This window comes from Chrysochloris asiatica, unplaced genomic scaffold (genome assembly GCF_000296735.1).
Source record: "Chrysochloris asiatica unplaced genomic scaffold, ChrAsi1.0 scaffold00138, whole genome shotgun sequence".
Lineage (NCBI taxonomy): Eukaryota > Metazoa > Chordata > Mammalia > Afrosoricida > Chrysochloridae > Chrysochloris > Chrysochloris asiatica.
In genome coordinates this window covers 4,460,856-4,472,599 of record NW_006408656.1, presented here as the reverse complement: position 1 = coordinate 4,472,599, position 11,744 = coordinate 4,460,856, and positions in this window count along the sequence as shown.

The window sequence follows — 11,744 nt, the reverse complement described above, 5'->3', positions numbered from 1 at the left end:
CTGTCAATTTGAATGATCATTTATTGAGCACCTACTATGTGCCGCTATGGCTCAGAACCGACTCGATGGCACTTAACAACAACAACAACAACAACTGTGTGCAGCTCACTCTCTCAGGCTGGAGAGAAAAATATCATCAGAACAAAGCGCTCTTGCCTTTGATCAGTAAGACCTGGGTTCAAGATTGAGCTGTCTGCTTACCAGTGGTGTGACCCCAGGCAGACTTTTGTCCTCATTTGTAAAATGGGCATAACAATACCCCACAGGAAACCATGTTTGCTGAGCATGGCATAATGTGGACCTCAATAAATGGTGGTTAAGACTGAGTGCCACCCTCAGGGAGCTGGGTCTCTGGGGGAGGTGGGCACATGATGAAAAGCCCCTCTGTAGAAACCTGCCCTTGCCTCCCTCTCTCCCTTCTCAGAACTCTCTTCTCTCTTCTCTGTCTCCTTTCCTTCTTTCATCTGATCCTGTATAGGGTTTCCAAGGAGCAGCTTGTGGGTTTGAACTGTTGACCTTGTGTGAGGTAGGAAATAACAAAGGTGCCATTTTTCTCCCACAGAGCCTCTGAAGAGCAGCAGAAGTCTAGCAAACCAGGGGCTACTCTCTTGTCCTTCTCTGTTCCTAAGTCCCACTCGTCCATCTTTGGGCACCTTTATACTGACCAGAAGAGCTGCCTTCTGACAGTGTCCATCTTCTCTCCTCCACTTTGGCCTGATTTCTCCGATGGTTCTGTGTGTTTTCCCTGGACCAGGCACACCACTGTGGGCTGGAGACCGCAGCAGAGAGGAACTGGCCATGGAGAGACTCAGGTGGTCAGTGATGGAAGGGCCTGGAAGAAGAGGAGCCGCTTGCTGAGTCACAAGCCCAGCCCAGACCTCCTGTGTCCTGGTTCAGTCCTTTCCTCTTCACATTGGGCATTTCTGGCTCACTAGGGCACAGTCCTGGTGTGGTGCTTGCTGTAGGATAAGCATTGGACTGCAAGGTTGGTTTGAACTACAAGGTTGGTGGTTCAAACTCACCAGCTGATCCTTGGAAACCCTATACAGGATTGTTGTCAGTTGGAACCAACTTGGTGGCACTTAGTAACAACAGGGTACAGAAGGTCTAGTGCTGGGGGTGGGTGAGCCATTGGGTTGCGGGGCCACTGCGTTATGTCGGTGTCTCATTTCTGACACACGCCCCCCATTCAACACCCACCTGCCTGACTCACCTGAGGCTCCCAACATCTTTCCCTGACCTGGTATCCTAATGGCATGTGGTCAAGCACAGCATGGTGTCCTCCTCCACACTGACCACCCCTGTGTACTTTGTGAGGAAGGGAGGGAGCAGGAACGGCATCTGAGTCTGCCCATGTCAAAACAATAACTGATATGCCAGGTATGTCCCAAATGCTTTTCATAGATTACCTCCCTTAGTCCTCACAACTGCAACCATAGTAGGCACATGCTTTCATTCTCAAAAGCCCCAATTTACAGAACAGTGAACAGGCTTGGAAGGGTTAAGTGCCTGGACCAAGGCCACACAACTTCTTCATGATGGACTTGAACCTGGGTAGCTGGAGTTCTGAGCCTTTACTCTTAGCTTCTGAGTTTTCTGACCCATGGAAAGGGTTATTGTTTGTCATACAGTTGCTTCCTACTCATAGTGAGTCCAGAGGACAGAGTAGAATTGGGTTTCCAAAGGGTTTCTTTGGCTGTAATCTTTAGGGAAAGTTCGAAACTACCAGCTGTTCCGCGGGAGTAAGACGAGGCTTTCTGTTCCTGTAAAGATTTACAGCCTCGGAAATCCTGTACAGGGTCGCTATGAGTCGGAACTGACTCCACGGCACATAACCATTGCCATTGCCAGCCAATCTTTAGGGAGGAGTCCTGGCGTGGTGCTGTGGGCTAATGCATCAGACTGCAAAGCTGTTTGAACTGCAAGGTTGGCGGTTCAAGCTCACCAGCTGCTCCTTGGAAACCCTATACAGGGTCGCTATGGGTCGGAATAGATTCGACCGCACTTGACAACAACAACAATCTTTAGGGAGGCCAGCAGCCATGTCTTTTCTTTTGCAAAGCAGCTTGTGGGTTTGAGCTGCTGACCTTTTGGCTAGCAGCTGAGCGCTTTATCTATTGCACTACCAGGGCTCCTTTTAGCCGGATGCCTAATCCTCATAACCACCTCTGCACAATTTTTGTGTATGATCAGTACAAGTGTGTAGGTAAGGAAACATTTGCTATTTCAATAATCTTCACATGTACAGTCTGAGACATTAAATATGTTCTCCGTCTTGTTGAACCATTACCATTTCCTAATGTGTAATTTCTCCTAAATCTGCTGTTTGATGCTGGCCTCAGTTAGGCCCTGACTTTGAGGCTGGCTTTGCTGGGCCTGTCTCTGGGCCCTGAGCACTGGCCCTTCTTTGGGGGTGGCCTCACTTTTCTGGAGGAGTGGAGGGCATGCTGGTCTGGGGGAAGGGATGTGGAGTCCCAGCCTGGTGCTCCTCCTCCAACTGGCAAAATCTCCCTTGGGTACAGTTGTAGAGGTGTCTTTGCCAGTCTCAGCCCTGGCTGCCAAACAGGACCAGCCAGCAAAAAGTCCCAAACAAACAAAACTCCAAGGAACCGCCCAGCCCTACCTCCTCCATCCCTTTCCCTGTCCCTTGTTCCTTCCTCTCACCCAGTTCCAGTCATGGCTCCCTCTACCCTGAACTGGCAGGAGTCCTGGTATGGTGCTGTGGGTTAATGCACTGACTGCAAAGTCAATTTGAGCCCCAGGGTTGGTGGTTCAAGCTCACCAGTTACTCCTTGGAAACCCTATATTGGGTCACTGTGGGTCAGAACTCACTTGACTGCACTAAACAACAACCCTAAACTGGCATCCTTGGGGGTCATGTAGTCCAGGCCTCTGCTTGACAAGGACTTGAGAAGCCCTTTTCCTGCCCTTGGTACCAGAACTTGAGTCCTGCAAAGGGCCAGCAAGCCTGATGGGGGCGGGAGGTGGAGGGCATGTGAGCAGCCCCCAGATCCCTCCAGGACATACTAACAAACCTGTTGGTTCTTCAGGAGGGAGAAAAGTTTAGCCCTATGTCAGTGTGGATGGCCCCAGCTAGAGAGAACATCTGGGCAGCTTGTGCCCCCCTGAAGCCCTGCGCTGGTTGGTCTTTACGTGGTCTAGAGACTGAAGACCCTCTCCTTCCTTCCATCTGAGTCTGCTACCTTGTAACTGGTAGCAGGATGTAATCCTGATCATCCAGGAGGCAGGGAAAGACCAGAGGAGGGGAAGCAGAGAAGCAAGGAATGGTGGGAGGCTTGGGAAGGAATCCATCTAGGACTGGCTCTCAAAAGAACAAGGGGCAGCTTTCCTTCAAAGGAAGAGGAAGAGGAAGAGGTAGCTTAATTTAGCAATTTGGTACTCTCTCCTTTCTCTTATGCACGCTCACATCTTCTCTACTTCCCAACCTTTGATCTGCCTCTGTCTTTTGTGTGCTTTGTTTCTCTTGTTTTGTCTCTTTGGTGTTCCTGTATGCCTGTTTCTTGCCCATTCGGAGTCAGAATCCTGGCCCCGGGCTCCCGACTCTCTCAGCCCTGAGGGGAGGAGAGGTGTGTGGGTTCGTTCCCTGCAGCCTGGCTGGATGGCCTTACAGGAATGGCATTCCTCTGTCATAGTTTCAGTTTCTCTTCCTTGTCCTGCTACCCATTTAGCTGGACGTCTGGCCTGTGGAGCCAGCAGGTCTGGGATGATGCAGGAATCTCATACATACTTGTTGAATGAATGTTCCAGTGAATACATCCCAGCCTGGCTTGGGATCTAGGGTGGGATGTGACTATTGAGGGAGACAGGTAGGGGTTATCTTGGTAGGGGAGCTAGGAAAGGGAAGAATCTTAGTTTCACTCCAGGGCATGATGGGAAGCCTGGGCCACTCCTCCAGGAAGCCTTCCCAGATGACCCACCTGGGTTCCAGTCCATCACTAATGATCTTTCCTTGATGCTTGTCCACACCTTTGTGGTTACTTTGTTTAGTGGTCTCTCCCTGATGGGGGTGGAAAGTTCCCTGCCTCCTTTCTCTGGATCTTCCCTTTGAACATGGTTATTCAGAGGCCACAGGAAAGATGCTTACCCAGAACTAAGTCCCAAGACTAGGGTGGCCTGGGACTTTCGAGTAGACTGTGGAGTTGTGAGGAGAATTTCTGAGGGCCCAGAGTTAGGGATTGAGAAGCTGAGTATAGGTTTCGGAAGGCAAAGGCTAAGAAAGGAGGCCTAATGGCAGGGATAGAGAAATTAAAATAGCCTGTCTGAGACTCCTCCACGTACTTGGTTGGCTATGGAGACCCAGAGGTAGCATTGATGTTGGTGAGGGTCAGGGTCAAGGTTAGGGTTAGGGGTATGTGTTGGAGACACCTTCCCACAGGGGGACAGCTGAGCTAAGGCTGGATGGGAAAGGCAGGGTTGTCTCAGGCTGAAGGAGAACTATGAACTGTGGAGGTGAGAAACTGCTTGTGTGGGAGAGTGACAATAGTCAGTATCTCAGGCAGGGATGAACCCAGAGAGCTGTGACCTTTTCCAGATCCAGGAAGGCTGAAATTACATTTCATTACTTTGCATGAAGTCCTCTAGTGATTCCCTCGGCTTATGGAATAAAGGTCTAGAACACTGCTTGAAATTTCAAACAAAATCCTTTCTATCTCTCTGTGTTCTCACCTCCCTCATGCCCGCCTTCTCTCCTGCCCACTCCCACACCCCTACCAAACTGGCCACATTTTCTTGAGCACATGGAATGGTATCACATGCCTTTGTTCCTCTGCCTTGAAGCCTGCCAGGCATCCTGGTAAATACCAACTCACCCACATTTCAGGACATGGAATCTTTTCCTCTATAAAGTTGTTTTTGTCTACCTCATTCTCCCTCCCTGTGCTGAGTAGAATTGGCCATGCCTTCTGGAACTGCCTGTTCCCTCCCCTTGTCATGGTGCCTTGTGGACTTAGATGGTGAGGCTGGGAGGCAGGTACATGATGTAAATCCTTCCTTGGGAGTGAGTGCAAGGCCCAGCTCATAGTGAGAAAATGATGGCTGAGTAAATGCCCTAGGTTGGGGTTTGGGCATCTGGGGTGTGGCTGCTAAGAAAATATTCAAGAATCAGGGAGGTGCCACATCAGAGTGTGGCCAGCACATGGGCCGTGGGGAGGTTGACAGAAGATCACAGCTCTGCCTCTGGGGACTGTGAACCCAACAGGCCTGCCAGATACTAGGCCTGCTTGTGGTGTTGGGTAGGGGCGAGGTGGGCTTAATTTGGGATTGAGGGAGCTGGGAGGATGGGGAGACTGCAGCACTGTTCCCCAAAGTCTTCCACAGCAGAGCATTAAATTATGGGGACTGAGAGAAGAGCTTCATCAGGTTGGATTCTGTAAGACTGTGTGGGGAGCAGGTGGGGTAGTACTCCATCCCTGCCGGGCCTCTAAGTGCAGGATCTAGTCAGTTGGGGATACTGGGGCATGGACAAGTGCCTGAGAACACCCAGAGACTCTAAAGCACCACAGCTGAGAAAAGTACTGTCACCTGGACCTGTGAGTCTAACTCAGGAACCACTAGCTTCATGCAGTCATTCACGTTTAAATCAATTACAATGAGATGCAATTAAAAACCCCATTTCTCTGGTATGTTGCACTAACCACATTTCAAGTGCTCAAGAGCCATAGGTGGGTAGGGAGCACAGTACTGGGCAGAGACATGCAGGTGTAGAGCATCTCTACCACCACAGACAATTCTTTGCATCTTAGGGAGGAGAGCATGTCTGAGGTGTGAAGATGGGCTGGGAGGCTGCAGCTGCCTGGAGGGTGTGAGCTGGGGTGGGGAGCACCATGGGATGGGGGCAGGAGCCCTAGTTTCTGGTTGGGGCTTTACCACTCCTCAGCTGTGTGGTTTGTGTTTGGCCTCTCTGGGCTTCGTTGTTGTTGTTATATGCTGTTGAGTCGGTTCCAACTCATAGTGACCCTGTATAGGGTTTCCGAGGATCGGCTGGTGAGCTCCGACTGTCGACCTTGAGATTGAAACCGACCTTGTGGTCCAGCGCATTAACTTGCAGTGCCACACCAGGACCTTAGTGGCCTATAAAATTAGGTTGTTCTAGATGATTGCTGTTTTGTTTCCCCCCCCTAGATTGATTTAACGAATGTTTCCCAAACTGCTGTCAAACCCTTAGCTGTGTCAGGCAGTCTTCCAGACCTGGGATGAGCAGATGGAAAGGGAATTGTCCAAGTACTGTGTGAACAAGGTTCTCAGCCTAGCAGGTGCTGGCAGGTGCGGTATTCTGTAATGAGGGCGGGCCTCTGGGCCAGGGAGAGGTAACTAAACCTTTCCCACAAATCAAACCAACTATTGTCAACTGGATTCCTAGTGACCCTGTGGGACAAAGTGCCATCTAGGGCTGACAAGGCTGTCAACAGTTACTGAGCTGACTGCCATATTTTTCTTCAGTGGAACCCCTGGTGGGTTTGGACTGCAAACTTTTCTTTTTTTTTTTTTTAAATGTGTTATTGTGAATTATGTGATAGTTTACATGGGAGAACATTAGTTTTACATTCATCCTATCTTGCATCGTTTCATTGCCTTGGTTACAATCCCCTCCATGCATCATCAACCAACCACAGGGTATACCCTGCAAGCTTGCCCCCCTAATTGTCAGCACACAGCCTCTCTTCCTCTCTGGATCTAAAGTCCCCAGCCACTCCATCTCTCCATGTCATTGTCTCTGCCTCCATCTCTGGCATCACTGCTTCTTAGGGTAGGGTCCCGCTTTCTGCTCTTCTCCCTTGATGGTCCTATGGACCTCCGTTCCTAGACTGAAAAGTTAATCACTCCCCTCCTTTTGCTACAAAATGTCTACCTTTACATTTCCAACCCTCACAAGCAGTCCTGATAATAATTATTCACTATTGTATCACAAGAGACCATCCACATTTCATTTCAACAGGCCCACTCAGACAGATTGGATACTACTCAGTGGAAATTCTACTTTCCTCCATGCCCTCTGGATCTAGATTCCTTCTTGAAAGCTTGTAAGCCAGTCACTTCTTGCCTTTGACACCCTCCCTCCCCCATTTTGGGTAGCCAATGTCCAAGTTGCCCATCCCTGTCTACTCTGTGTATGGAGGGGGTGGGAATGATCCTCGCTGTAAATATTTGTTCCCTTTTTTGAGCTACTGCATCCATAGGTGTAGGTCAGGTTTGTCAAATTGTATTAGATTACTCTTTTTTCCCCCTCTTCTTTCTTCTAGTTGATCTCTGATCATCCAGTCATTGAAGCCAGGTCAAGTGGGTATTATCTGCAAGTGTGGGTGTTCTTGTGCATGTGCCCTCTCTTCTTATCAGCTGGATGCTTCACTCTCCACTCTAGTCCTCTGTGGCTATGTCACTGACTCTGGGCCAGAGAGTCCCCAGGTCTTGCCACACTGCTAGCTGACCAGGTCTCCACCCGGGTTCACAGGAGTCTATTGAACATTGTAGGGCTTAGCTCGCAACTTCACTGCTGTTTTTCCCTCACTTCCCCTTATCAGTGATGAGTGTGGTCACCAATCAGAGCATGTATTCCCATTGAGTCTTAGTCTTGGAAGGGGGTTTGCTCTGAGGGAACCTGCCCACTTGCCTTGATGTCTCCTGGGCAAGCAACTTGCTTGTTCTTGTAGTAATCAGTGGGTCTACCTATATTGTTTTGTATTTTTCCTGCGGTCTTTCTTTTAAGAAGTATCTTCTGTTCTTCTAGCCACTCCAGGCTGGTCTGCTTGTCCTTTCAAGTGGGAGTTTCCCACCTATGAAGATTCTGGATGGGGTTCAGGATTCCACCTATGGCCTTATGTAATGCAGAGTGGACTGCCAACTTTTTATAGTTAGCAACCGAGTGCTTTAACCACTGTACTATCAGGGCTCCTTAGGGAGAGATATGTGTAGGCTGCTTACTTTCCTGCCTTCAGAGCACTTAGCTCAGTTTGTATTTATTAAATTGTTAGTTGCTGACTTGTTTGTATCTACTTCTCCTATAAAGCTCTATGTGGACCTGGCCTGTACTGAGCCTTTGTTCTCTCGGGATCCCAGTGCCTGGCACAGTGCCTGGCACATGGTTGCTGCTTGGGATGAGTAGAAGACCAGTTTCTTACAGAGAATTTGTTAAACCATATAGTGACATAGGACCAGACATCAAAAACTTTGGGATGGGTGTAAATCGCAGATCTAAGGCAGGGTGGGGGAGGGGCACCAGCACCCAAAGGGCCTGTTGCCTCCTTGCCGGGCTGGGCTGACTGGGATAGGACTTGGGGTTGACCTGGGTCCTCCTGCCTGGATTTCATGCAGACCACTGATGTTGACTCCCAGAGGCCTGGTATTGGCTCAGAGTCCAGTGGGAACACTGGATACCCTCCTATCCTGGCCATATGCTTTGGGTGGGTGAGAGTATAGACAGCCTGCCCCTGTCACCAATCAGAGCAAAGATCAGAAAGAAGCCTCTGGAAGAAGACTGACAGAGCCTCCACTAAGCCTAGAGTTTGGTCAGATGTGCACCGGGGGCAGGGCAGGGACCACCCTCCTGCCCCTTCCCCAGCAGAACTGCTCTTGAGATGTGAACCTCTGGAGGGAACATGTGGGGGTAGTTCCCTGGCCCAGTCTCTCGGGGAACCCCAGCCCGTGCTCAGGTGTGTGGGTGCTAGGCTCACGCCTGCAGCATTCCGTGAGGTTGCCAGGCCTGCTTCAGGGTGGAGAGGAGCAGGAAAAAGGGCTGGTACAAAGGGAAACTGGCAGGAGGGCCCGGCTGCCTCTGTTGTTCACTGTCTCGCAGGGAGGGCTACCAGGCAGCTCATGCTTTTACTCACTAGGAAACACCTCACCCACTACCTCCCCTGGGAGGAAATGCCAGGGCTAAGAGTCAGGTCCTTTCATGGCCTGCTGACCACTGTCTGTGCCACCCACAGTGCCTGGATGCTGAACCCACGGGGATAGTTCCTTCCACCAACTCTCACTCATTTCTCAGGCCTCAAACACTCCACGTTTCTCCACCCACACCTCTCTCACCTTTTCCTCAGAGACCTCACTCAGACAGCGTCTCCAGTCTGCCAGCGCCCACCCCCTCCTTCCTGTAGAAACCTTCTCAAATAGCCCTACATCCTTGGAGCACCAGCTCTCAAAAGTCAGCTCCACAGTTGCAGGAACTTTGATTTATTCACAGCTATATTGCTAATCTAAGGAGCTCTGGTAGCGTAGTGGTTACAAATCGGGCTGTGAACCTCAAGGTCAGCAGTTCGAAACTACCAGCTGTTCCGCGGGAGAAAGATGAGGTTTTCTGCTTCCGTAAAGATTTACAGCCTCAGAAACCCTGTACAGGGTCGCTGTGAGTTGGGAACCGACTCCACGGCAAATAACAACAACAACAGCAATATTGCTAATCTGGTATGGTGCTGTGGGTTAATGCACTGGACTGCAAAACTGACTTTGCAGTTCAAGCTCACCAGAAGCCCTATACAGGGTCCCTATAGGTCGAAATTGACTTGACAGCACTTCACAACAACAACAACAACATATTGCCACTCTGGAGTCCTTGTGTGGCATTGTAGGGTAAGCATTAGACTACTAACCACAAGGTTGGCAGTTCAAACCCATCAGCCACTCCTCAGAAACACTATACAGGTCACTGTGAGTTGGAACCAACTCAATGGCACTTAACAACAACAACAACATATTTCCACTGGCACAGAGTTGTTGTTTGTTAAGTGCCATCGAATCGGTTCCGACTTAAGGAGCAGCTGGTGGGTTTGAACTGCTGACTATGTGGTACAAAGCATTCTCAGGCAGACAACAGAGAAATAATAAATATTTGTTGAATTAACGTACAGTGTACCCTGTAGCATGAGATTTTGGAGGTTCAATGGTAGATTTCTTATCTCCCATGTGGGAGACCTAGGCTTGATTCCTGTCAATGTATCTCAAGTGCAGCCAAAAAGCAACCAATAAAACCCTGTGGCTCCACAAGTGGCCGTGGGCTGACACATGGCTGTGTGTGGGGTTGTCATGAGTCAAGGCTGATTATTGGCAGCTAACAATAAGCACTCTCTATTATTTGGGACAAGGAGCTCTGGTAGCGTAGTGGTTACGAATCGGGCTGCGAACCTTAAGGTCAGAGGTTCGAAACTACCAGCTGCTCCGCGGGAGAAAGATGAGGCTTTCTGCTCCCGTAAGGATTTACACCCTCGGAAACCCTGTACAGGGTCGCTATGGGTCGGAACCGACTCGACGGCACGTAACAACAACAACAACAATTATTTGGGACGGTTTCAATGGGTTTTTTTTTGGTAAGGGTTCCTTCCCTCCCATCAGATAGGGTTTGGGGCCCTTTCTCCTGGACTCTTCAGATTCCAGTCACTCTTACCTGTTCACCCATTTGTGCATTCATTCTAGCTGCTTCCCACGTTCCCACTGTGTGCCTATCCCTGCACTGAGTGGTATGGTGAAGATAAAGATAAACAAGTCTGGGTTGTGACCTGCTATCTTTCCCACAGTTCCCATCCTTTCTGAGTTCTGGAATCACTTTCCATCCAACCCCCCTGTCATATGCCAGCTGCTCAGCCATCTCCTTATGCTTCCACGCTTTGCAGGGCACCTAGCTGTTTCATAGTGCCCCCCTCCCTGGTGCTCTTTCAGAAAGGAACAAAGACAGACTGGGAAGACAGGGTGGTTGACAAAGGGAAGCCGGGTAGGGCATCTAGAGACTATTTAGAAGTGCAGACCACTCCCATGCTTCTGCTACTGCTTTTATCTGCACTGATAATAGACCGAAACCCTGTTCTGCTCCCTGTCAAGAAATCAGGGCCCGGCCTCTGCAAGCTTGCCAGGGTGGCAGTGGCTCAGGGTGATGCTGAGCTTTGCAGGCACTGCTCCAGCTGCCCTAGGCCAGCCAGCCCTGGAGTGTAGCAGCCAGGTGAGGAGTCTCCAACCCACAGGCCCCCCATGTGTATGAGATCCTCAGTGCTACACAGGGCACACAGTATGCTCTTGGGACACATCTGGAGAAATAGGGCAGTCAGCATCTATTTATGGAGATGTTGTGGCACTGTAGGATCAGCACTGGACTGTGAACCACAGGGTCGACAGTTCAAACCCACCAGCTGCTTCTTGGAAACTCTATACAGGGGTCACTATGAGTCACAGGAACTGACTCGATGGTACTTAGCAACAGCAATGGCTATGTGCAGGGAGTCCTGGTGTGGCATTGTAGGATGAACACTGGACTGCTAACCAAAGGTCGATGGTTCAAACTCACCAGCGTTCCTTGGAAACTCTATACAGGGTCACTGTGAGTTGGAAGTGACTCGATGGCACTTAACAACAGCAATAAATATATTCAGAGATTCCTGGTGGCACAGTGGTAAGGTACTGTAGAGACAGACTTGCTGTAATGTTTATGAAAGCAGATCAACAGGTTTTTCTCCCAAGAAACTGCTCAGTGGGCTCGAACCTACAATATTTCCTTTAGCAGCCAAACTCTTTAGCACTGTGCCACCAGGACTCCCTGTATATAGTTCATTATTACTGGTGATTGGAATGCAAGGGTTGGCGACACGGAGGAAGAATCTGTAGTTGGAAAGTATGGCCTTGGTGATAGAAATGATGCTGGAGCTAGCATGATAGAATTCTGCAAAATCAATGATTTATTAATTTCAAATACCTTCTTTAAACAGCATAAGAGATGATTGTACACACGGACCTCACCAGATGGAATA